A 26,471-nucleotide genomic window follows, 5' to 3' on the forward strand; every position below is an offset into this window, starting at 1 on the left:
CAGTTGCACTACTCACCATGTAATGATGTCTCAGTTATTATAAAACGTGATAGTGATGTGTGTAAAATTTGTCTAAAAGGTGTTAAGTGAGATATCCTGTGTATCAAGTGCAAGTTGTGGTACCATGATAAATGCGTAAAAATGAATCTGACGTACATAAAAGTCAATCATGACTGGACATGCTTTCAGTGCTTTATGGCTGCTGTGAAAAATGAAATACTGAACACACTAAAATAAAAAGAAACAATAATAAGAATTCTTTCAGATGATTTAGTGACTATAACCCTGAAATACCAAGAACTCCAGAAGAAATATCAAGAACTCCAGAAGAAATATCAAGAACTCCAGAAGAAATATCAAGAACTCCAGAAGAAATATCAAGAACTCCAGAAGAAATATCAAGAACTCCAGAAGAAATATCAAGAACTACAAATAAAATACCAAGCATTGCAGCAAAATCATCACCTAGCACAACAAGTTGCTGTAAATGGTCTTTCTACGCATAAAATATGGCGTGTGCCCACTAATGCATGTAAACAAACAGTAAGTACAGGTCCAGTGATACCACCATCAAACAAATACTTGGTTCTAGATGAAGACTGTAATAAAACAGCAAACACAGACAAACCAAACTCAGTGACAAAAAGGTCTAATAAAGTGCACAGTCAAGAAAATTTGTACAACCAATAAAACGGGTAACTACAAAAAATGAGACTTTTTACTTGGTGAGTCACACCAAGAGAACTGCTGAGAAAATGAATGAATACAGTTTGTCATTTACGGCCATGGGAATAACTAAGCCGAGCACGCCTTTTACCAAGATAATGAAAAACAGTAATTCACTAAATGAGTTATCTAAGAATGACACGGTCATAATCATGGGTGGAAGCGACAATGTATACTAAAACAAAGGTAAATTTGCCACATAGCATGTAAAAACAACACTACTGAACCTCCAAGTGCCGAATATCATAGTGACAAGGATGCCTCACACACACGATCTGCAAGACAACTCAATCGTAAATTTGGAGTTTACAAAAATAAACAGACAATTTCACAAAATATTCGAGTTTTATCAAAACATGACATTCCTTGAACTTCCAAACTCAAGAAATCTGTTCACAAAACATGTTCAATACTGTAACAGTTCTAGGAAGTTGCGCATTGGCAAAATGCTGACAAAACTAATAGAGAAAGATGACCACGCTGCTAGAAATAAAATTGCTATACAGCCAGCTTCGATCAAGAAAATACAAAAACACCATAACAGCTCACTTGAACAAGAAGAGGCGGTCCCAGAATAATTTTCAGCAAAAACAGTAAGAAAATGTCAAGATCCAATGGAAGAAACAGTGAGTAGTGCATCAGCTGGTAGGATAACTGTAACACCTCATCACCGAAAGGATTTTTTAGAATAAGGCAAGAGAAACATAAAGACTACAAGATAAGCAGTGCTCAGTGCTTATCAGTCTTCCACCAAAATATGCAATGCATAAGAAACAAAATGCAACAATTAGAAGTGGAACTGCAGTCTATTGACAGCTCACTTGTTTGCATAACAGAACATTGGTGTAATGGTTCAGAATTAACAAATGTAGCACTAAATTCATACAGTCTAGCCGGACACTACAGTAATAACATCATGAAATGTGGTGGAACATGCATATATGTGAAGGAGGGGATTATGTATAAAATTAGAAATGACATTATGGCATTAAGTGAGGATAAACACACAGAAATATCTGCTTTAGATATAAAAAAACCTAGATGTATTCCAAAGACTAACTGTACTATGTATTTATTGTGCTCCCAGTGGTGACATGGACACATTCACTAAAAAGTTAACCCAAGCATTAGATATAGCCCCAATGGTAAAATAATTATTTGTGGAGATCTAAACATTAACATGATGCACCCAGATATGTCATGCAATAGTTTTCTGAACATTATGTACACTATGTACATTATGTACACCTATGATATATCATCATTAATTAACACTGTCACTAGGATAACCAGATATTCAGGATCAAGTATTGACCATATGCTAACGTACATACGGAAAAATAGGTGTGACATTGTTATAAATAACCATGGCACCTCAAACCATTACAGTCACTTATTACCTCACAAATTAAGAGTGAAACATGGGAGAAAGTGTACAGAGAAACTATTGTAAATGGAAAGTTTTCAAAGTTTCTGTCAATATTTAAATTCAGATTTGAAAAAGTGTTTCCTAAAGTTTTAAGAATCACTAAATCATGCAACAATAGCAGCTGGGTAACCAATGGGATAAGAAAATCCTCTGAAGCCCTCAAGCACTTTACCTCAATGAAAAACTACCACAACGATTCAACATTTCATAACTATTATCATATGTACAGAAAGATCTATAGAAAGTATTGTTAATAGCTAAAAGGTACCAAAACTACAAATTTAAAGAAAAAAACTAATAATAAAATCACCAAACAGGAAACTAATAGGAAAAAATTAAAGCCAGTAAACATACAGTTTCAGCATAGTGATACCAAAATAAATGACCACAAAAAGCTAGAAAACTTTGCCAGTCAGTGTTTCAGCAACATAGCAACCAAACTACAACAGAATTTCAACAAAACAAAGCATTTACAAATGCTGGACAAAATATCACACGCAATGATGCTACGACCAACCACAGCAGACAGTATGCAATATTGTGAGTAAACTAAAATGTAAAAATTCAGCAGGCATAGATGAAGTACCTGTGTGCTTACTGAAGGACTGCATAGACAACATCAAAGACCCTTTGGTGCACATCATCAATGAATCGTTCTCCAAAGGTTGCTTCCCAGAAATACTAAAGCATGCAAAAATCATACCTATATATAACAGGGTTACCCAGAAATCATAGAAAATTACAGACCACTCTCGTTACTGTCATCCTTTTCAAAAGTCATAGAGACTAATGAAGTTCAATCTTCTGAGTAAAGAGCAGTTTTGGTTCCCGGACTGGCAAAAGCACAAATTCAGCTGTAGCTCATTTCTTGAATGTTATCTTCGAAGCACTAGACAAAGGAGACCACATAACAGGGATCTTCCTTGATTTGACCAAAGCGTTTGACCCAGTAGACCACACAATTTTGCTAAACAAACTAAATGCACCAGGAGTAAGAGGAGTAACAAACATGTGGTTTCATTCATACCTGCAAAACAGGGTCCAACAGGAGGAGATTACTCAAACTAACTCGAATCATACCCATTCATACTCAGAATACATCAGTATGGAAGTCCCCCAAGGAAGTGTGCTGGGCCCAATCCTCTTTAATGTACATCAACGATTTTCCAAAAAGTGTCAAACATGGTGAATCATTACTGTTTGCTGATGACAATAACATCTTAATCAAAGCTGAGTCGCCAAGTGTATTCAATGAAAAAACTGAGGGAACACTTAAGCATATATGCCAGTGGATAGACTAATAAATTAACTCTAAATGTAAGTAAAAGTTTACACAAAACAGAAAACTTAACAGTACCAAGCTAAAAGTTAATGACGAGCACATAGAATGTGTACCATCAACAAAATTTTTAGACATGCTTGTCTACTCTCAACTAAATTGGACTGAGCACACTGTGCTATTTGGAAAGCAAATAGCTTCAGCATGCTATGCACTTAGGATAATAAATGCAGTGTGTAGCTGCTCGTGTACTAGAACTGCATATTTTCATATGTCCACTCTATAATTAGTTATGGCATAACCTTCTGGGGATCAACAGAGCAGAATAGACAAATAATATTTAAGTTGCAAAAAATGGCTGTACAAATAGTAATGAAAAGTAGCAAAAGATCCCACTGCAAGGAGCTGTTCAAATCTTTGAGTATATTGACAGTTCCGTGTGAATACATTTTGCAGAGAGCAATATGCATAAAAAAACACATTGACCAGTTCCCGATAAACAGTTCCTTACATTCACATGAAACCGGACACAGACAATACTTACACCTCTATAGGAAAAACAAATCAAAAACTCAAAATAATAATGGAATTAAATTGTACAACAATCTTCCACAAGGGATCAAAGACATAAGTGAAATAGATAACTTCAGGAAATTGCTAAAAAAATATCTGTTGTTAAAGTGTCAAGGATTACTTGGAATGATGTAAATAATAGATATATGTAATAATTATCAACTGTGTTGTTAAGTGGTTTAACAATGTATCTTTATGTTACAATATTCATTACTTCCGATTGTGATAATTATAAATTTGTGTAGCTATTGTATATACTTATGTTAACTACATCCCCACAATCCTGATTATCTACAGATGGATACACAAATAAGTACTCTCCTCCACATTTACTGTGACCTGGTCTCATCCTGATTCGACTACTGTTGACAGGTTTGTGGCTCAGAGGCACCTTCAGCTTTGAAATTGCTGGTTCTAATTTGTGGTTGTGGAATAAGACTGGCTGCTAGAACATTCCCAACTGGTCCCAGCAATAGTCTTCTTGCCAAAGTGAGGATCTTTACTGTTAATTTCTAATGACACCAGTTCTCTCATCTACGCAACCACCATCTTGACAATTTCCTTATCATCCAACTCAGCAAATTTGTTTGGCATACTGTGGGCATCAAACCCCTGACAGTCAAGTGGGATTACCTGTTGGCTCTCTCTCTCTCTCAATCTGTGTGTGTGTGTGTGTGTGTGTGTGTGTGTGTGTGTGTGTGTGTGTGTGTGGTTTTTTTTCTCATCCCATGTATTTCCCTTGAATACTGAATTGGTGATCACTTGATGTCTCACAGTGTGTCCCATTAACTGGTCCCTTCTTCTAGCCAGGTTGGACCACACATTTCTATTCTCCCCAGTTCTATTCAGTACCTCCTCAGTAGTTTTGTTCTCTTCAGCATTCTTCTGTAGTGCACATTTCAAAGCTTCTATTCTCTTCTCCTTCAAACTGTTTATTGTCCATCTTTAATTTCAATACACTGCTAAGCTCCCTACAAATACTTTCAGAAAAGACTTCCACACACTTAAATCCTTATTTGATGTTAACAAATTTCTCTTCTTCTGAAACGCTTTCCTTGCCATCAACAGTCTGCATTTTGTATCCTCTCTACTTTGGCCCTCACAAATACCAAAACTTGTCTACTACTTTTAGAGTCTTGCTTCCTAATCTAATGCCCTCGGCATCACCTGATTTAATTTGACTACATTCCATTATCCTTGTTTGGCTCTTGTTGATTTTCAGTTTATATCCTCCTTTCAAGACAATGTCCATTTCGTTCAAATGCTCTTCGAAGCCTTTTGCTGTCTATGACAGAATTACAATGTCATAGACAAACTTCAATGTTTTTATTTCTTCTCCCTGAACTTGAATTCCCAATCAAAATATTTCTTTTGTTTCCTTCACTGCTTGCTTAATGTACAATTTGAGTAACACTGGCAATAAGTTACAACTCTGTCTCACTTCCATCTCAACCAGTGCTTCCCTTTCATGTCCCTTGACTCTTATAACTTCCATCTGGTTTCTGCACAAGCTGTAAATACCCTTTTCCTCCCTGTATTTTATCCCTGCAACCTCCAGAATTTCAAAGAGTGTCTTCCAGTCAACATTGTCAAAATCTTTCTCCAAGTCTACAAATACCATACACATATGATTGTTTTTCCTTAACTCATCTTCCACGATAATCCGTAGGGTCAGTACTGCCTCCCATGTTCCTACATTTCTCTGGAATCAGACTGATCTTCCCCAAGATCAGCTGTCAGCATCTGCTTTCTCTGTAACTGGAAATATTATTTGTCTTGAAGTCTGAGGGAATTTTGCCTATCTTCCTCGCCAGATACTAGAGTTTTGTTATGGATAGCTCTCCCAAGGCTATCAATAATTTTGACAGAATGTCATCTACTCTCAGGGCCTTGCTTCAACTTAAGTCTTTCACTGCTTTATCAGTTTCTTTTTGCAGTATCACATCTCTCATCTCATGTTCATCTACATCATCGTTTTATAATATTGCCTTCAAGGTCATCTCTCTTGTTAGACACTGTATATATTCTTGCCATCTTTCAGCTTTGCTTTCTTTGCTTAGGACGGGTCTTCGATTTGAGCTTTTTATATTCATACAGCTCCTTCTCTTTCTCCAAAGGCCTCTTTAATTTTTGTGTAGTTGGTATCTGTCTTTCCTCTAGTGATATGTGTTTCTAAATCCTTACATACTCAAGTAATCGAGATGACAGAAATCTTAGAATTAATAGTGAAGCTTTGGCTATCCATGTTCTGTGACAGCATGTACCTTGTTTGTGCGAGTGGGACTTTAAAATTTCAGTTGTGTAAGGTTATCGTCTGCCCCATTAATTTTCCATGACAGTCAAGATTTTTGCTTTTTCTGGTGACCCCACATCATGTACCTCCTCTCAGTTTGATGTTATGAATGACCAGCACTCTCCCTCCCATTTCTCAATTGCTCTCATATATTTCTGCCACCAGATGAAGACAACAAGTATTGCAAAAGGATCATAAGAAAGCTGTTTACTTTAGCTACTACATGGTGTTCTCATTTTACATTAAGCATGTTTGTTTTTTGTTACATAGGTAGCTTTTTGAAATAGTGTGTAATGTATGTTTCATGCTTTTTTAGTTCTGTTTCAGATAATGAAAAAATTATCAGCAACGCAAACAGAGCAAATGAAGTAAAGAGTGTGGTGGCTAAACAAGAAAATAAGAGAAGAGTTTCAAGGACTTCAGATTTGGTTGACCCATCACCAAACCAACAAAACAGTAAGAACTAATAACAAGTAAGTTATGTAAGAGCTATAAACAACATTTACAGATATAGTAACTCTAATTATATTTTGCTGATAACATATTACTAAGCCTTCAATATTTTCCTTTATACACTGATGGGGAAAAAATTCCAACAACAAGAATGAGTTGTGTAAGATAAACAAAAGTTAATGGGCATGTTTGTAGTTCTCAAAGATCACATCTATTCAAATGTTACTCCAGCTGCATAAGAGTGGCACTAGCAGTGCCACTATGAGGGTGCCAATCAGAGTTGTTTTAAATACGCGCTGCAATGGCTGTGAGCTTTAACTTTAAAATGGGACACTGAAGTGAAGTTAGTCAAGAATGCTTTTAAGGTGACAAAGACACCATTATAAACATCTCACTATATTTAAATGAGGCCGTGTAATAGGGCTACAAGAAGCTGGATGTTGCCTCTGCCACACTGCAGAAAGACTTGGCAGGAATGTAGTCACCGTACATGATTTTTGGCAGTGGTGGTCATGGGAAGATATGGTCACAGGAAGACCAGGTTCTGGATGGCCACGTGGCACTGCTGAGGGGGGAAACTGTCATGTCAGTGGCACATTGTTCTGCATCTACCGCAGCAATTTGGGCAGCAGTTGGAACCACAGTGACACAATGAACTGCTGCAAACTGATTACTTCAAGGGCAGCCAGATCGATGTAGCATGTATTCCACTGACACCAAACCTCTGATATTTGTGGCTTCAGTGGTGTTAAGTGAGAATTCATTGGAGGATAGTGTGGAGGTCTGTCAGGTTTTTCAATGAAAGCCAATTCTGCCTTGGTGCCAGTGATGGCTGTGTGTTGGTTACATGGTGGTCTGATGAGTGCGCGCAGGCAATAAGACTGTGGCCTAGACACACTGGACATACACCAGGAGTAATGGTCTGAACTGTTATTTTGTATGACAGCGGGAGCACTCTATTGGTTATTCCAGGCACCCTGGCTGCAAATTTGAATGTCAGTCTGGTGATTCAACCTGTTGTGCTGCCATTGATGGACAACATTCCAGGCAGTGTTTTCCAACAGAATAATGCTCACCCACAAACCACTGTTGTAATCCAACATGCTCTACAGTGTGTCAACATGTTGCCTTGGACTGCCCGATTACCAGATATGTCCCCAATTGAGCATGTATGGACGTCACTGGGTGACAGCCCCAGTGTCATCCACAACCAGCATTAACTGTGCTCCTATTGAGCAACCAGCTGCAACAGGCATGGAACTACATCCCACAAACTGACATCCGGCACCTGTACAACAAAACACATGCATCTTCGCATGCTTGCATTCAACATTCTGGTGGTTACACTGGTTATCAATGTACAAGTATTTCACACTTGCAATGACTTTTCTCACATCACATAAACCAGTGAACTTGCAAAGTTAATCACTTAAATATGCTACCTAGGCAACTCTACATTATTCATTTCTTGGGTGTTTTGGGCTTTTTTCCTGTCTGTACATGTTTTAACCATTAACTTATGCAGTGTCTTTTCTGTAAAATATCCTACAAGGTGGGGTCTCTGGGACCCATATGATTAAACTGCGATTTAAAGCACAAATCAACTGAAATTTTTAATTTATATCTAAAAAGAAAGATGATGAGACTTACCAAACAAAAGCGCTGGCAGGTTGATAGACACACAAACAAACACAAACATACACACAAAATTCAAGCTTTTGCAACAAACGGTTGCTTTGTCAGGAAAGAGGGAAGGAGAGGGAAAGACGAAAGGATGTGGGTTTTAAGGGAGAGGGTAAGGAGTCATTCCAATCCCGGGAACGGAAAGACTTACCTTAGGGGAAAAAAAGGACAGGTACACACACACACACACACACACACACACACACACACACACACACACATATCCATCCGCATATACACAGACACAAGCTTGTGTACACCTGTCCTCTTTTCCCCCTAAGGTAAGTCTTTCCGTTCCCGGGATTGGAATGACTCCTTACCCTCTCCCTTAAAACCCACATCCTTTCGTCTTTCCCTCTCCTTCCCTCTTTCCTGACGAAGCAACCGTTTGTTGCAAAAGCTTGAATTTTGTGTGTATGTTTGTGTTTGTTTGTGTGTCTATCGACCTGCCAGCGCTTTTGTTTGGTAAGTCTCATCATCTTTCTTTTTAGATATATTTTTCCCACGTGGAATGTTTCCCTCTATTATATTCATGTCAGAAATTTTTAATTTGTTTCATAACATTTATTTCTACAAATATTTAATTGTTGTTTAAATGCTCCTTGTTTATTTTATTGCACTAAATGAAGCCACAGCATTTTACTATTTATTTAAATAGTACACATAAATGGACTGACAGAGAACCAAATTTTACATTCTGAACAATTATACTATCACTGTAGTGAATAAATTTGCACATAAAACTAAATACCAGCATTTAAATTTGCACATAAAAATTCCGATGAGTAGATACAAAAACAAAGTACAAAATTGAGATTCAGTGCTGTGATCTACATTTTTCTTATCACCACTCCAGAACACCTTTGATTTTAACTAACACTTTAAGTATTTTACAGGTGAAACATACAGATCCCTATCAGTGTGTCTTGAAGTTCATCTTCAGCAAGGTGTTCTTGTTCAATAGCAGAACTGCAATCACTGGCTATTGTAAAATCATTTTTTTCATCTAATACTTGATCTCTATCAGTGATGACAACTTCCTCCATCCATTGACCAACAGTTTCACCAATCTTGGGAAACCTGAAACTGAAATGTTTCTACAGACACATTTTATATCATACTGAAGAAAACTGGTACATTGTTCATGAGGTGCAGTCTAGGAGACCCTAACACCTGTCAGTGACATGTGTTAACAACAAAGAAGGTGATATTGCAAGCAACAATGAAACATTCTAGGGTTGGTAATTAATGGAGGGTAGGTGCATCCCATCACAACTGACACTGGAGAGAGAGTTGTAAACTTTTTTCACAGTCTGAGAGACCACACCTTCTGACTTGCGGTTAAATATTGCCTCAAAAAATAAAAATACATGTTTAATTTTTTGGTTGGTTGATTTGGGGGAGGGGACCAAAGAGTGAGGTCATAGGTCCCATTGGATTACAGGAGGATGGGGAAGGCAGTTGGTTGTGGCCTTTCAAGAAACCATCCCACCATTTGCCTGAAGCGATTTAGGGAAATCACGGAAAACCTAAATCAGGATCGGTGGACAAAGGTTTCAACAGTTGTCCTCCAAAATGTGAGTCCAGTATGCTAACCAGTGCACCACCTCACTCGGTTTTCATTTTTTGTTTGGTTGCAGGTACATATCAGCAAACTTTGTATACATTACCCTCCATCACAGGACCTTAGTAGGCTGCTGGAGTAGCCCAGCAAGATGACACAGGCTGCTGGTAAGGTGGAATTGGGCTGTGCTGTTTAGTTTTGGCTCATCTATTGACATGCTATGGTTCTGAGGCAAGGCGGTTTTAGTGTGCACCAGAACTAAAGACATGTCTCTATAAAAAAAAAAAAAAAAAAAAAAAAAAGGTAATTAAGTAACTTCATTTTCTTGACGTGATAATTAAATCTTGGACTACCCCTCATGTATCTGGTTATGTGGCAAGAGTTACCAGGACTGAGTCAATAACAGGTAGCTGAGTTTGGAGGGTGGGGACAGGGGTGACCACGCCTTCTCACTGTCACCAGTTTCATCCTAATTTATGATATATGCAGGGTTTAGCCAGAAATCAAAGCATCGGAAGTGGGAGCTCCAGGTCACCAAACATTTGGGAGAAAAAAAAACATTTTTGGCGAGTGTCAGGTGAGACACGAGCTATTTATGTTAGCTTAGTTTCCTGAGACAGTGGAAAGAATACAGATTGGTAATCTGAAGGGTATGGGTTCAAATCCCTACATAGAAATTGTTCTTTATTTTCAATTTATGCATCACTTACACTGCAGGTAAGCCAATATAATGCTCAGTATACTGAATTTACTAATATTTTCATAGAAGAAAAGACAAAGGGAATTAGCTCGCAAATAAATTTCCAGGAATTGGCTTAAGGCATGCACAAGAAATTTGTATATAAAATTAGAAACTTTCAGTAAAAACAGGGGGAGCAGAATTTTCGTGGCACATTATAAATGCTTAATTTTTTCAATTATTTTGTTATTTTAAAGTTTTTGTACAAAAACAAGCTTGGTTTACATGTATAAAATTTGCTCTGTCATCACAGAGTTTGGGAAGTAACCACGCATAATGCATCGTTCTGCCAAATATTGGTGAGGATAAATGGTGATGTACAGTGGAATGTAATTTGATGCAGTGTTTTCAGCATGTGATATATTTTTGTCTCTCAATGAGGTAAGATAAATTTTAAAGCTTTTTGATCAATTTTTTAACTGATGATAAATGTGGACATCACAGGATTGCACTACCAGAATACATTTTCGGGGGGGGGGGGGGGGGGGGGGGGGGGGAGTTTAATAGTGCTAGTGCATGACAGCAGTACTTCCTCATCTTGTAAAATCTTGTCATTTATTGTGGATTTGCTTGTCCTACACACAAGTCAGTTAATGGAAGAAATATGTTCTCCTGCACTTAGGGTTTCATCACATCAAATACAACGTGTTTAGCATTGTATCAGTTCATTTTCAATGTAAGTGACATCATTTTTTATGATGAAAAAAGTTTCTGCTTCAGCATTTGACCTCACAAGCCTAGGATTACTGTTCTGTACTATCTCTGCTGCATCAACCACTACTTGGAAACCAGGCGCGGCTCGTGGTTTCTATACTGGGGAAGGCTGCGGCATTTATCGATCGGAGGCAACATAGACCTCGGGTTATGCTACAGATTAGTCTGACATAAACAACTAAGAATTCAGGTGGATGGGGTGGGCAGATCACTCTCTACCCATAATTTTATGTACTGTATCTTCTATAATCAGGTATTAAATATCATCAGAAGCTAACTTCGAGTTAGTGGCTCTGGATGCACAAAGTTCTTTCACTTTCATTCTATGGCCATGTTCCATGTTTTTACCTATTGAATTGCACACTGAATTCATATTGCGCTTGTTTCATACTCGCGGTATGTCGCAGATATTCACCAGCAAGTAAAACTCACTAAAATCTTGCAAAATATACTCTGAAAAAGAAACTTGCTAATATTACATGGTATCAACAAAAGCAGTCAGCATCAGCAAGAAGGAAAGTAAAGTAACGGGACAAATTTTGCGTGCTTTGTCCTCTAACCACTTAGGAAACTCTCGCTAGATGGCAGTACTGGTATGTTACTGTAGTGTGGTGTACTCTGGCGGGATATTTGCAAACTTATTCTAAATGTGGATAAAATAGCCAATGGCTGAAACAAAACAACTATGTAAAACATTATCAAAACAATAATACTAAACGTCGATTAATGACGCATCGAAGCGTAGTAGAGATGTGCAGAGACAGAGATTGGATAGCGAAGTTTCGGCCACTCTACATTCCTTTATTACATAGATAGTGGAACCTGAAAAATGTGTGGTGGTTGGTATAACACCCTTAGGCTGCAAGCTCTGAGCCTTCAGTTCGCCCATAAAGAGCAGTACTATGTAGAAGCCATGCCCCCAAACCGCTACTACATGCAGCTTACGGACGTTCCAAGGCGCAGCCTAAACACTACTAATCGTTCGGAAGACATCTATCGATACAAACAGTTCCAAAAACGTTGACCGCCGTTATTTTAATTGGAATGGGAAATATGCGAAATTCATCCTGATAATTTAAATTATGTAATACGTTCTTGCGAAATTTACTTTAACATATATTTTGGGGCGGCTCCGCCTCAGAGCCTTTAATTACGAGCCGCACCTGTTGGAAACTATGCAAACATAAATGGCTCATGCCTCACCCAGACCACATCAAAAATGTAATTTTTTTTTTCTAAATATTTGGCTAACTGGAGCTCCCACTTCAGTCACTTTCATTTCTGCCCACATCTTGAATATACCATGTGTTTGCACAAAATTATTAATGACTGAGTAGGCATAGTTATGTTGTTAGTTCACACCGTGTATTAACTATATTATTAACAGGCTAAGAGAGGTAACATAGTTTCTTAAAAATAAAATCTTAACTGGAAAAAGTGTAGAATTACCATATTTACATTTACTGAATGTATAAGTAAGTCAGTCACAAGACACTGTAAAATAAAATGTTACTAATTTGCTTATGCAGTCTTGGAATTTTCTTCTCCTTATAATACAACTGGAAGAGAGTACTTTGTAACATTGCATTAATGCCCAGAGTTTGTACTGTCAGGCAATTTCAAGTAAAGCATTATAACTGCCAATGCCAATAAGGGCCATAATAGCTGAGAAACTCCTTTTGTGGGAAGTACTTTGAACATTTTCTCAAGATTTTAGGTAAACAGTTCCTGATATAGTGTATACCCTGTTGAGAAGCAGCTTGAATGAAATGGAACTGAACATTAGAGAGATTCAGTTTTGAAAGGGATCTGTGCTCAATGAAAAAGCTTCTCATTATTATAATTTAAATTATCTGCTATTGATTCAGGAACAAGCAAATTTCTGTTATGGCGAATTACTGCTGCAAAACTAATGGTAGAGCCTTACATAATAATGCATACACACATGTATCATATCATACTGCACATCCACAAATGGATTCTTTGGAAGTCTGCATAATATTCTGAGCACATGCTTTTCATTTGACCCTGCAACATTGTTTTGTGGGTAAAAAATACATACTTGTATTTCTGCCCCTCCCTGCCCCCTTTTCCTTTATCTATGTTCATTAAAAATACAACATATGCAAAAAGTACAATAACACAGCTGAACAGAGTAGGATTTCGGCTATGTACTGTCATCTTCCCATGCAGTCAGTACAATTCAGTTTGCTTTTTTGCCAACAATTAACAAGAGGCTGTGTGCTGCTCTCTTAAAAAACTCAATCAGCTCAGGTTAACCACTGTCTTATAGCTTTGATGACAGTGTCTGAGTTTGGATAATGCTGTCACATGGCTCATCTTTTGTACGCCAAAAGAGGTGGAAGTCTGGAGTTGCTGAATCAGGACAGCATGTTTGATATGATAGGACAACCAGCCAAACCTGGCTGTAAGTTGCACAGTTGTGAAGCTGCTGAAGAGTCTGTTGCTACTGTGTTGCAAGTGGAAGTTTGCCTTTTCTCTGGTCTGCCTTGGCATTGTCATCTTAAAGCATTCTGAACTGACAATTGCTTTAGGCTCCAAGACATAACTGTACACTGTCTATCTGAGAAGAACGTGCACATCACTTTTCGTACATATGGCTGTGTCTTTTACTACTGCTTTGTAGGAGAATTCACATGTCCCCACTTTGTGGACTTTCTTTTGGATTCCAGGCCATAGTGGTGACACCACATCTCACCTGTGATGGCTCTGTTTTTCAGAAAATTGTCCAATCTGACCTATCTGGTACACTCTTTCCAATAACCAAGGTTGTTAAACATCTTCTCCGAGGCATTACATCCAAAATTTAGTGGTGCACATAGTTCCTTGGCCGTAATGTGCCAATCACGAGGAATGAACTTAGAGAGATGTTCTTCATTATGAGGGATGGCAACTGAGCAGGGTAGATCAGGCCATGGCTTGTTGTGCATATTCTTTTCACGAGTGCCAAAACACATTGCCAACCACCTCAAAACACGCACATCTATTGTATTGTTCCTATATGCCTTCAGCAAGTTTCAATGGACATCAGTTGACGTGATTTTCCATATTTTGTGCACTATAAGATGCTACAGACTGTAAGATGCACCTTTACTTTTTAGCAGTTTTTTTTTAATAATATTTTTATTATTTTTATTATTAGAGTCCATTCTAAGATTAAAAAAGTTCTTAGTTTATAAAACCAAACTGACCTTTAAAATCCCTGAAAATTGTCATCTGAACCACCACCACCACCACCACCACCACCACCACCACCTCCTCCTCCCCCTCCCCTTCCTCCTCTTCATCTGTACGATGGTCTTAACTACTTTAGACCACTGACACACTTGTTTGATTGTAGGTCATTTCAAAGCTCCCTTCGGCCTGAATTTTTGTGAGTTTAATCTAGCATCCATTTGTTCCATTCCTCTCCAATGTACACTTTAACCCTTTCGGTCATGAATTACTTTTTTCCTTGGGAAAAAAAAAATCATGCCTGTGCTATCCACTTCTTTGAATTAAACTTATGATTTTTCAGATGTATAAAATATTCCGAGGTTCCCCCTCCAAGGTGGAATACGTGTCCCCATATGAGTACATTGTGTTCAAGCAGGTGTAGTAAAAGTTGAAAAGTCAAATTTTTTATTTGATTTTATTTCACTAGCATACATAAATTACCCAAAGTTTACTTAATGATTATATACATAAACTGTCATTTTACACTTGTGGAGATTGATAATTGAAGAATCATTTTTTCCATACAGATGTAAGTGAATGTTACATTTTACATATTACAATTTGATTTTGCCTTTGCAAACCAGTTTCTTACACCTGTCAAATGATTTTTTGTCACTGACCACTGGAAGATGCCCAACATTGTCCGAACAAACTTCACCTTCTGGCCGAACATCCACATGGCTCGTTTTGAAGTACTTGGACTCTCATTAGTGGAATGCCCTCTTTTCCTGGCAGCTGGCTTATCTATTTTTGTTAGTACTTTGACCATACTTGACCTAAAGTGAAGCAAATCAAGGGTCTTATTTTTAGAAGCACCTTATTCTGATGCATTTTTCTTGTACTCAATCCATGCATTAACACATGAAATATCGATTGCATGAGCAAACATGCATCCACTTCATGTTGCAAAACTGGCTATAAATCATCGAAAATGGCTGTAGAAAATCATGTTCAGTTTCAAAAGCAGCTAACTGCATGTTGTCTTTGGGTGCAAAGCCTGTTAAATGCCAAATAGGTGTGGCTGTCACCCTGCCATGTCCCGATAGAAAGCATGTGAATAGAGATCAGGCTTACCAATCTGGCCATTCAAAGCTACTTTTCAAACTGTTATGATCAGAATGGATATTTTTCTTATTTGGCCTTAAGCTGGCTACACTGTAACAAAATTCTTCTTCTTATTCGCAGATGGATCACTTAGGACCATGCGTAATCAACATTTGTTGGCCTTCCTTTTCGCCCAGTATTCCTTCATAAACAATGAATGGGCTAGATTTCATTGCGTAGACCACGTATGTCAGTTAGTTTCTCTCTCTTCTTCCGCAAAACCCCGTGTGTTTGTGATTTTTCTGATTTCATTTTTAACATGTAGATTTGGAGACCCTAATTCTCTCAGGTCTTTTTCCATGTGTTTGTAGCAGTTAGGTCTTGTAGTTTTGTTCTTTAAAAATGTATGGATTTTGTGTGTTAACCTGTTTGAGTCCATTCTTTCTAAATGCTCCATGAATTTGATTCTTCTCATGCGCATTGTGTCTTATTTTGGAGATATTTTTATATATTTCTGCATTGGGTTTTGGATAATGCACACCATCTTTAGTTCTTGGTCCTAGGATTTTCCTCATTATTTTACATTCTTTCACTTCTAATTCCTCTTTTAGTGTTCTGTGTTGAAGGTTTAGTGTCTCAGATGTGTAGAGAGCTTCTGTTTTAATTACTGTTGCGTAGTGTCGTATTTTGCAGTTCCATGAAAGACTCTTTTTGTTGTAAATGTTTTTTGTTAACTGAAATGCCATCTCCATTTTCTGGACTCTTGAGCTGACAGATTTCTTTCCATTACAAATTCCTGCAATTAATTCACCTAAATATTTAAATTCTTTTACTCAAGAGATGTAGTTATTACCAATTTTGAGATCAGAAGATGCATCTTTGATGTCAGTCATAAATTTTGTTTTTTCAAATGAAATTTGTAATCCTATTTTTGCTGCCTGCTCTTGTAATAATTGTAGCTGTTTCTGTGCATAGGTAATGTCTTGTGCGATCAGCGCCATGTCATCAGCAAATGCTAAACAGTCTAATTCTATGCCCTTACATCTTGGTTCCAGTCTGTGTGCTGGTGCACCTGCTTTTCTCCATTCTCTAACAACTATCTCAAGAGCACAATTGAAGAGCACTGGGGACAGTACATCCCCTTGTCATACTCCTGTGTCTGTTTCAAATTCTGTGCTCAATTCTCCCATAAATTTTACTTTGGATTTGGTCTCTGTGAGTGTTTCTTTTATGATGTTTGTTATACAACAATAACATTCTTGCTGCCAATGCATTGTCGCTTGGACGGGATGAGTGTTTTGTGATAATCTCAGTCACTTATCTAGCAGTTAGCCGAGTTTGTGTCTAGGCTACTCTGCTTACAATATACCGTATGACACAAAATGTCTAACATTACCTCCATCTGTGTCCTCTTGTTCAAAAGTATCACCAGGATCATCAGATAGAGCATCAATTTCAGATGAATTGAGGAGCTCTATAACTTCTTCTGTAAGTGGCCTTCATCTATCTTGGACACGAGGCATTGTAAAATCACTGTAAGATGACTAAAAAGACAGCAAAATAATGTCTTAAATTTCTATGCTGTTACAACCTTTCAGTCACAATGTCCTCATTTGGAGACATGTATAAAGTAATAAATATGACACTTACCTTTCGTTCTAAAACACACCTTTAGTTTTCACCTTCAAAAATGCAAATAATTTTTTTTTTTTTTTTTTTTTTTTTTTTTTTTTTTTTTTTTTTTTTTTTTTTTTACCTAGACTCTGAAGGTATTAACTGGTTGATGGGAGGTAAAAAGATTACTGGCAAGCAACCATGTGACTGTACACATTCAGTTTTGTTTTGTGGTAACACAGATTGACAGGAGATTTCGAGACTGTTCTCAAATAAACTCCCCAACAACATGAAGACAACAAACACAAACGGTTTAATTTAACAAATTTTGATATACTAAGCATTTATTTAGTATGTTGTTATATGAGGACGCCATGACCGAAAGGGGTAAATGGTTTATTTATCAAGATATCAAGAGCTTCCAGTTGTGAAATACATCCTTCCAGAACAACAGCAAGCTCTTTATTTCTGTGCCTCAATTTCACTTTCACAGAATTTTCAAAGCACTACTAAACTGGTCTAGCCCAAGAAGAGGACTTTTCTTCAATAAACAGCCTTTCTTTCTGTCTCACACTTTGTTAATCCATAATTCTATATAACCCTTATCCATCCAACCCTTTTCATGTACATGAACATCATAACATGATGGTATTTCAGGAGGTTTTGGCATTGTTTTGCACTTGAAAAAATGAACATTTGATTAAGTTTAGTACCATCAGCACACCTTGAAAGGACAACAGTGTAATGCATTTTGTCCTGTCCACTTGTTTTTATAGTTTTAGCACCTTTCATGGCAAGACTTCCATTGCTCTGCACACCAAATGGCAGAGGAGTTCTGTTCATATTTTCTGTTTGGCTTAGTTCCACTCTGGTTTTCTTTTGATGCTGAATAATAAAGCAATGGAAAGATAATACTTTTCCTTCATAGTCTTGTGATATTTTCTGAGATATTTTGGTTTTGGTTTGCATGCAAAATCCATGCCACTTCATAAACCTGTAGCGCCAACCTACTCCACTCTTAAAGTCTTTTAAGTTCTATGGTAGCACTAACTTACAAGTGTTTATTTGAATCTTTTTTGCATTAATTGCAGGGCCATTTTGAAGGTGTCCTTGAATCCAATTTGGTAAGTCATGTTCTACTTTTGGAAATTTTGCATTCAGTCCTCTATTTGCACATTTGGTCTTCCTCATTTTTTTCAGTTCTTACATACTAGCCCACAAGTCACGAATGATTTTTTTTTTCTGTTGGTGGAGGGCCAAAGTGCCACTCAGCTGCTCTGTTTCCATGTTCTTCTGCGTATACTGGTACTTTCAGTTTATAGCCTGCATCATATGCAGATCATTGATGCAGCGCATGGTCTGCAGGGCCTGTGATTGCTGAGAAGAGCGAGAGAGATCATATGAACACCTTTTATTTTTTTCTATTATGAAACAAGCTACTAAAAAAATATTTTACTGTTAACAATAACACAAATCACTTTCAGTTCAAGTTCACTGGAACCATAGGCTGCAATGACACATCATAGGCTAGACAATGTTCTCAGTATGTGGTGGCATGGTGGGAGAGAGAGAGTGTTAGCAAGCTTGTGAATCCCCACAACTCAAGTTTGTTGCATTGGTGCACTGCTACTCCCAGTTGAAACCAATGTTTCCAGGTATAGGTTTTCTGCAGCATCAAGTATGTGGACGTTTTTAAAACTGGTGGGAATTTTAAACCAAACACTGAAAATTCTTATATTAATTTCAAGTATAAGACATGCCTGAATATTGAAGGCAATTTTTCGAAGAAAAAAGTGCAACTTCTAGTCCACAAAATACAATATTCAGCAGCAATTTAGTGATACATTCATGTTTTACACAGAGCATAATGTCAGATGCCAGTTTGGAATGCTTCCTGCTATTTTGTCACAAGTCAGTGACACTGACAGTACATCAGTGAGAATGTATGTAAACTAGCACTGCACAAACATGATCTTCCTCAGATCCTCAATCAACACAAGAACTATGAGGCATTAGTTATGGAAATATTGTCATAACTGTCATATTGTCAAACAATGGAAAATCCAGGATTCTCTCTCTCTCTCTCTTTCTCTCTCTCTCTCTCTCTCTCTCTCTCTCTCTCACACACACACACACACACACACACACACACACACACACACCTGGTCTTTGACAGCTGAAGCCACATTGCAAGCAGCAGCAGCAGTCCATGATGGGAGAGGCAACTGGGTGAGGTTAAGGAGGAGGCTGGAGTGGGGAGAGGGAGAGATAGCAGGGTAGGGATGGGGCAGCTAGGTACAGTCACGAGGTTAGATGGTGGGCAGGGGAGAGGGGGAGGGGTGTTACCAGAAAAGAAGAGAAGTAAAAAGATTGGGTGGAATGGAGGGCTGTGTAGTGCTGGGATGGGAACAGAGAAGGGGCTGTATGGTTGAGGACAATGACTAACAAAGGTTGAGGCGAGGAGGGTTATGAGAACATAGGATGTATTGCAAGGAGGGCTCCTACCTGCACAGTTCAGAAAAGCTGGTGCTAGTGGGAAGGATCAGTATGGTACAGGCTGTGAAGCACCCACTGAAATGAAGAATATTGTGTCAGGTGGCACACTCAGCAACAGGGTGGCCCAGGTTTCATGACCAGTTTGTCAGTGGCCATTAATGCAGACAGACAGCTTGTTGGTTGTCGTGCCCACACAGGATGCGACACACTGGTTGCATATTAGCTTGCAGATCACATGACTGATTTCACAGGTAGCCCTGCCTTTGATGTGACTGGACTGGAGTAGGTCGTGGTTAGAAAATGTTTGGGGCAGGTCTTGCATCTGGGTCTATTGCAGAGATATGAGCATGAGGTACGGGTTTGGGAGCAGGGGTTGTGTAGAGATAGGCCAGTATATTGTGTAGGCTAGGTGTAAGGTGGAATACCACTGTGTGAGAGGTGGGAAGGAAGTGGGCAGGACATAACTCATTTCAGCGCATGGTGAGAGGTAGTTGAAAACCTTCCAGAGAATGTAATTCATTTGCTCCAGTCTTGGGTGGTACTGAGTTATGAGGGTAATGCCCCTCTGTGGTTGGACAATGAAACTTTTTGAGATGGCAGGTGACTGGAACGATAAGGCAATGGAGATTAGTATCTATACAAGATTGGGAGAATAATTACAGTCTGTGAAGGCCACAGTGAGACCCTCGGTATATTTTGAGAGGGACTGCTTTTCACTATAGATGTGATGACCATGGGTGGCTAGGCTATATGCAAGGGACTTCTTGGTATGGAATGGGTGGCAGCTGTCAAAGTGGAGGTATTGCTGGTGGTTAGTAGGTTTGATATAAACAGAGGTACTGATAGAGCCATCTGTGAAGTGGTCAACATCTAGAAAGGTGGGTTGTTGAGTAGGATGAGGTGAAATACTGGGGGAGAAGCTGTTGAGCTTATGGAGGAATGTGGATAGGTTGTCCTCACCCTTGATCCAAATAGCAAAGATATGAATCTAAATCAGGTGAGGGGTTTTAGGATTCTGGGTATTCAGGAAGGATTCCTCTAGATGGCCCATGCGGTTGCCCATAGCTGTACCCTGGATTTGCTTGTAGGTAATGCGTCCAAAGGAGAACTAATCAGGATATAGTTGGTCAAGGTATCTAGGAAGGAGGTTGTAGGTTTGGAATCCGTCATGTGTTGGGAAAGGTAGTGTTCGATAGCGGTAAGGCCATGGGCATTGGGGATGTTATCATAAAGGGAGGTGGCATCAATAGTGATGAGCAGAGCACCGTGTGTAAAGGGATAGGAACTGTGAAGATTTGGTAGAGGAAATGGTTGGTATCTTTTATATAGGAAGGTAGAGTCCAGTGTTGGTCTATGAGAGCAGAGATTGTCTCAGTGGGACACAGTAACCAGTTACAATGGGGTGGTTTGGGTGCTTTGGTCTGTGGGCTTTAGGAAGCATGTAGAAGGTAGGAATGCAGGGAGTGGTAGGGGTGAGCAGAGAGATGGACCCTGGGGAGAGGTTCTGGGATGGGCCTAAGGATTTGAGGAGAGACTGGAGATCCTGCTGGATTTCTGGAATGTGGTCACTGTGGCAAGGTCTGTAGGTGGATGTATCTGACAGCTGGTGAAGTACTTCTGCCAGGTAATCTTTGTGGTTCAAAGCAACAGTGGTGAAGCCTTTGTCCACAGCTAGGATTATAAGGTCAGGGTCAGTTCTTAGATGGTGGACTGCACGTCTTTCTGCTGATGTAAGGTCAGTTGGCATGTTGCAACCAATTGCTCCAGTCCAGCCACAAACATCACCTATCCCATTAAAGGCAGGGTTACCTGTGAAACCAGTGATGTGATCTACAAACTAAGCTGCAACCACTGTGCTGCATTCTGTGTTGGCATGACAACCAACAAGCTGCCTGTCCGCATGAATGGCCACCAACAAACTGTGGCCAAGAAAAAACTGGACCACCCTGTTGCTGAGTACGCCACAAGACACGACATTCTTCATTTTGACGACTGCTTCACAGTCTGTGCCATACGAATCCTTCCCACAAACCCAGTGTCTCTGAACTGTGCAGGTACCTGAAAGCTTATTTAGGGACTGTGTTTTTGTTGTGTCTATCTGCATTTCCACATCTCTGCTATATGGTGTGTAGCAACTATCCTTTTCATAATAATGTTCTATGTCATGTTGTGTGATCCCTATCACTGTTTACATCCTTCTTCTGTTCACTTACTCGTCATTGGATCATTGTCATAACATTTAATGTAACTCTCAATGTGGTAAAGATCTTTACACCTCTACATGACTGTTGTTCTCTCATGGACAGTCTCTCTGGCCTTGTTCTAATTTCTTTAAAGTGCAAAATTGCTACATCACATCACTAAGACTAACACATCATACTGCTACTGAGTTAGAAATTAATATATTCTTTTCATTTTCACATATATGAAGTGTATCGCATGGCCATCTGCACATTCCATATGTTGAGTAAAAGTTATCTGACAAAAGTTAATTTTTCGTATCTGACAGCATATCTATTATTAACACACCAGTTCTTTGTAAGTCTGCACATCTTCAGATAAGATGTCAATGCACAAAATACTCTCTGCCATGTCCAAGCTGGTATTCTATCTCGTGAACTTGCTGTGATCATTGTTCCATTGTGAATATGTGCATCGTCTTTTGATATGTAAAAATAAATTAAAATCAATGCACAATATCTGTACATTTATACTTAACAGATTATTTTTGTACCCATTTTTTATTACATAAACAAATTAGGGTTGTGAGTATCATTCGTTGGTAAGATGATGTGGGGATATGGATCATGCTTTTTGGAGTAGGACGTATCCATCACTTGAGTGAATGAACTCGGTGCAAATATATCCACATGATATGTGTAATATGGAAGGTTCATGCCATTGAGGTTCCTTCAACTTTATCTCCATGTATTTTACACATAACAGAAACACTATGCTAATGATACTTTTGGTAATAATCTTACATTTTTTACTGATGGTTCTTCTGGCTGAAAATTTAACTCTTCGTTCATCAGGAAGAAGCCCTGGGAATACACATCACTGCTCTGGAGTGGTATGTATCACCACAACAGTCCCAACTTTTCAAATACATCTTTGTTAAGAAGCTGATGTGACTCCCTCATATTTGTCAACTAAAGAATAGCTGCAGATGAAAACTTAACACTCCCTGATTCCTTGCCCATAACTCTTGGGATGTGGATCATGTTGTTCTGTTCCTTACTTTCTAGGACCTGGCCTCATCCAGATTGGACTACAGTTACCACGTTTATGGCTCAGTTGGACCTTCACTAAGTCCATAATTGTGGAGAAAAATTGGCCACTGCCACCTTCTAAACTTGTCCTGTAGGCAGTCTGCTTGCCAAACGGGGTGGGAGATGGGGATTGTCTCTTTTCAATCTGATAGTATCATCTTCTGCTCATTTAAGCAATGACCGTGTGACAGTTCCCTAATCTTCCTCCTTATCAGATTTTTTGAATAAATTGGGCATCGGCTCCCTGCTACTGACCCACAGGTGGGATTATTTGATCCATAATTTGCTATGCCCCATTTACTGACCTGACCAATATACTTTTATTTCTCTTTCAATTATTTTTCAGCTGTGGCAACAATGTTGTTGTTGTTGTTGTTGTTGTTGTTGTTGTGGTCTTCAGTCCTGAGACTGGTTTGATGCAGCTCTCCATGCTAATCTATCCTGTGCAAGCTCCTTCATCTCCCAGTACCTACTGCAACCTACATCCTTCTGAATCTGTTTAATGTATTCATCTCTTGGTCTCCCTCTACGATTTTTATCCTCCATGCTGCCCTCCAATGCTAAATGTGTGATCCCTTGATGTCACAGGACATGTCCTACCAACCGATCCCTTCTTCTAGTCAAGTTGTGCCACAAACTTCTCTTCTCCCCAATCCTATTCAACACCTCCTCATTAGTTACGTGATCTACCCATCTAACCTTCTACATTCTTCTGTAGCACCACATTTCAAAAGCTTCTATTCTCTTCTTGCACAAACTATTTATTGTCCATGTTTCACTTCCTACATGGCTTCACTCCATACAAATACACTCCTGGAAATGGAAAAAAGAACACATTGACACTGGTGTGTCAGACCCACCATACTTGCTCCGGACACTGCCAGAGGGCTGTACAAGCAATGATCACACGCACGGCACAGCGGACACACCAGGAACCGCGGTGTTGGCCGTCAAATGGCGCTAGCTGCGCAGCATTTGTGCACTGCCGCCGTCAGTGTCAGCCAGTTTGCCGTGGCATACGGAGCTCCATCGCAGTCTTTAACACTGGTAGCATTCCGCGACAGCGTGGACGTGAACCGTATGTGCAGTTGACGGACTTTGAGCGAGCGCGTATAGTGGGCATGCGGGAGGCCGGGTGGACGTACCGCCGAATTGCTCAACACGTGGGGCGTGAGGTCTCCACAGTACATCGATGTTGTCGCCAGTGGTCGGCGTAAGGTGCACGTTCCCGTCAACCTGGGACCGGACCGCAGCGACGCACGGATGCACGCCAAGACCGTAGGATCCTACGCAGTGCCGTAGGGGACCGCACTGCCACTTCCCAGCAAATTAGGGACACTGTTGCTCCTGGAGTATCGGCGAGGACCATTCGCAACCATCTCCATGAAGCTGGGCTACGGTCCCGCACACCGTTAGGCCGTCTTCTGCTCACGCCCCAACATCGTGCAGCCCGCCTCCAGTGGTGTCGCGACAGGCGTGAAAGGAGGGACGAATGGAGACGTGTCGTCTTCAGCGATGAGAGTCGCTTCTGCCTTGGTGCCAATGATGGTCGTATGCGTGTTTGGCGCCGTGCAGGTGAGCGCCACAATCAGGACTGCATACAACCGAGGCACACAGGGCCAACACCCGGCATCATGGTGTGGGGAGCGATCTCCTACACTGGCCGTACACCACTGGTGATCATCGAGGGGACACTGAATAGTGCACGGTACATCCAAACCGTCATCGAACCCATCGTTCTACCATTCCTAGACCGGCAAGGGAACTTGCTGTTCCAACAGGACAATGCACGTCCGCATGTATCCCGTGCCACCCAACGTGCTCTAGAAGGTGTAAGTCAACTACCCTGGCCAGCAAGATCTCCAGATCTGTCCCCCATTGAGCATGTTTGGGACTGGATGAAGCGTCGTCTCACGCGGTCTGCACGTCCAGCATGAACACTGGTCCAACTGAGGTGCCAGGTGGAAATGGCATGGCAAGCCGTTCCACAGGACTACATCCAGCATCTCTGCAATCGTCTCCATGGGAGAATAGCAGCCTGCATTGCTGTGAAAGGTGGATATACACTGTACTAGTGCTGACATTGTGCATGCTTTGTTGCCTGTGTCTATGTGCCTGTGGTTCTGTCAGTGTGATCATGTGATGTATCTGACCCCAGGAATGTGTCAATAAAGTTTCCCCTTCCTGGGACAATGAATTCATGGTGTTCTTATTTCAATTTCCAGGAGTGTACTTTCAGAAACGACTTCCTGACACTTAAATCTATACTCAATGTTAACAAATTTATCTTCTTCAGAAACGGTTTACTTGCCATTGCCAGTCTACATTTTATATCCTCTCTACTTCAACCATCATCAATTAATTTGCTCCCCAAATAACAAAACTCCTTTACTACTTTAAGCGTCTCATTTCCTAATCTAATTCCCACAACATCACCCGACTTAATTCGACTACATTCCATTATCCTCGTTTTGCTTTTGTTGATATTCATCTTATATCCTCCTTTCAAGACACTGTCCATTCCGTTCAACTGCTCTTCCAAGTCCTTTGCTGTATCTGACAGAATTACGAAGTCATCAGCGAACCTCAAAGTTTTTACTTCTTCTCCCTGGATTTTAACACCTACTCCAAATTTTTCTTTTGTTTCCATTACTGCTTGCTCAATATACAGATTGAATAACATTGGAGAGAGGCTGCAACCCTGTCTCACTCCCTTCCCAACCACTGCTTCCCTTTCATGCCCCTTGACTCTTATAACTGCCATCTGGTTTCCGTACAAATTGTAAATAGCCTTTTGCTCCCTGTATTTTACCCCTACCATCTTTAGAATTTGAAAGAGAGTATTCCAATCAACATTGTCAAAAGCTTTCTCTAAGTCTACAAATGCTAGAAATGTAGGTTTGCCTTTCCTTAATCTTTCTTCTAAGATAAGTTCTGAGGTCAGTATTGCCTCACGTGTTCCAACATTTCTATGTAATCCAAACTGATCTTCCCCGAGGTCGGCTTCTACCAGTTTTTCCATTCGTCTGTAAAGAATTTGCGTTAGTGTTTTGCAGCTGTGGCTTATTAAACTGATAGTTCGGTAATTTTCACATCTGTCAACACCTGCTTTCTTTGGGATTGGAATTATTATATTCTTCTTGAAGTCTGAGGGTATTTCGCCTGTCTCATACATCTTGCTCACCAGATGGTAGAGTTTTGTCAGAACTGGCTCTCTCAAGGCCGTCAGTAGTTCCAATGGAATGTTGTCTACTCCCGGGGCCTTGTTTCGACTCAGGTCTTTCAGTGCTCTGTCAGATTCTTCACGCAGTATCGTATCTCCCAATTCATCTTCATCTACATCCTCTTCCATTTC

Source organism: Schistocerca cancellata, chromosome 10 (assembly GCF_023864275.1).
Source record: "Schistocerca cancellata isolate TAMUIC-IGC-003103 chromosome 10, iqSchCanc2.1, whole genome shotgun sequence".
Lineage (NCBI taxonomy): Eukaryota > Metazoa > Arthropoda > Insecta > Orthoptera > Acrididae > Schistocerca > Schistocerca cancellata.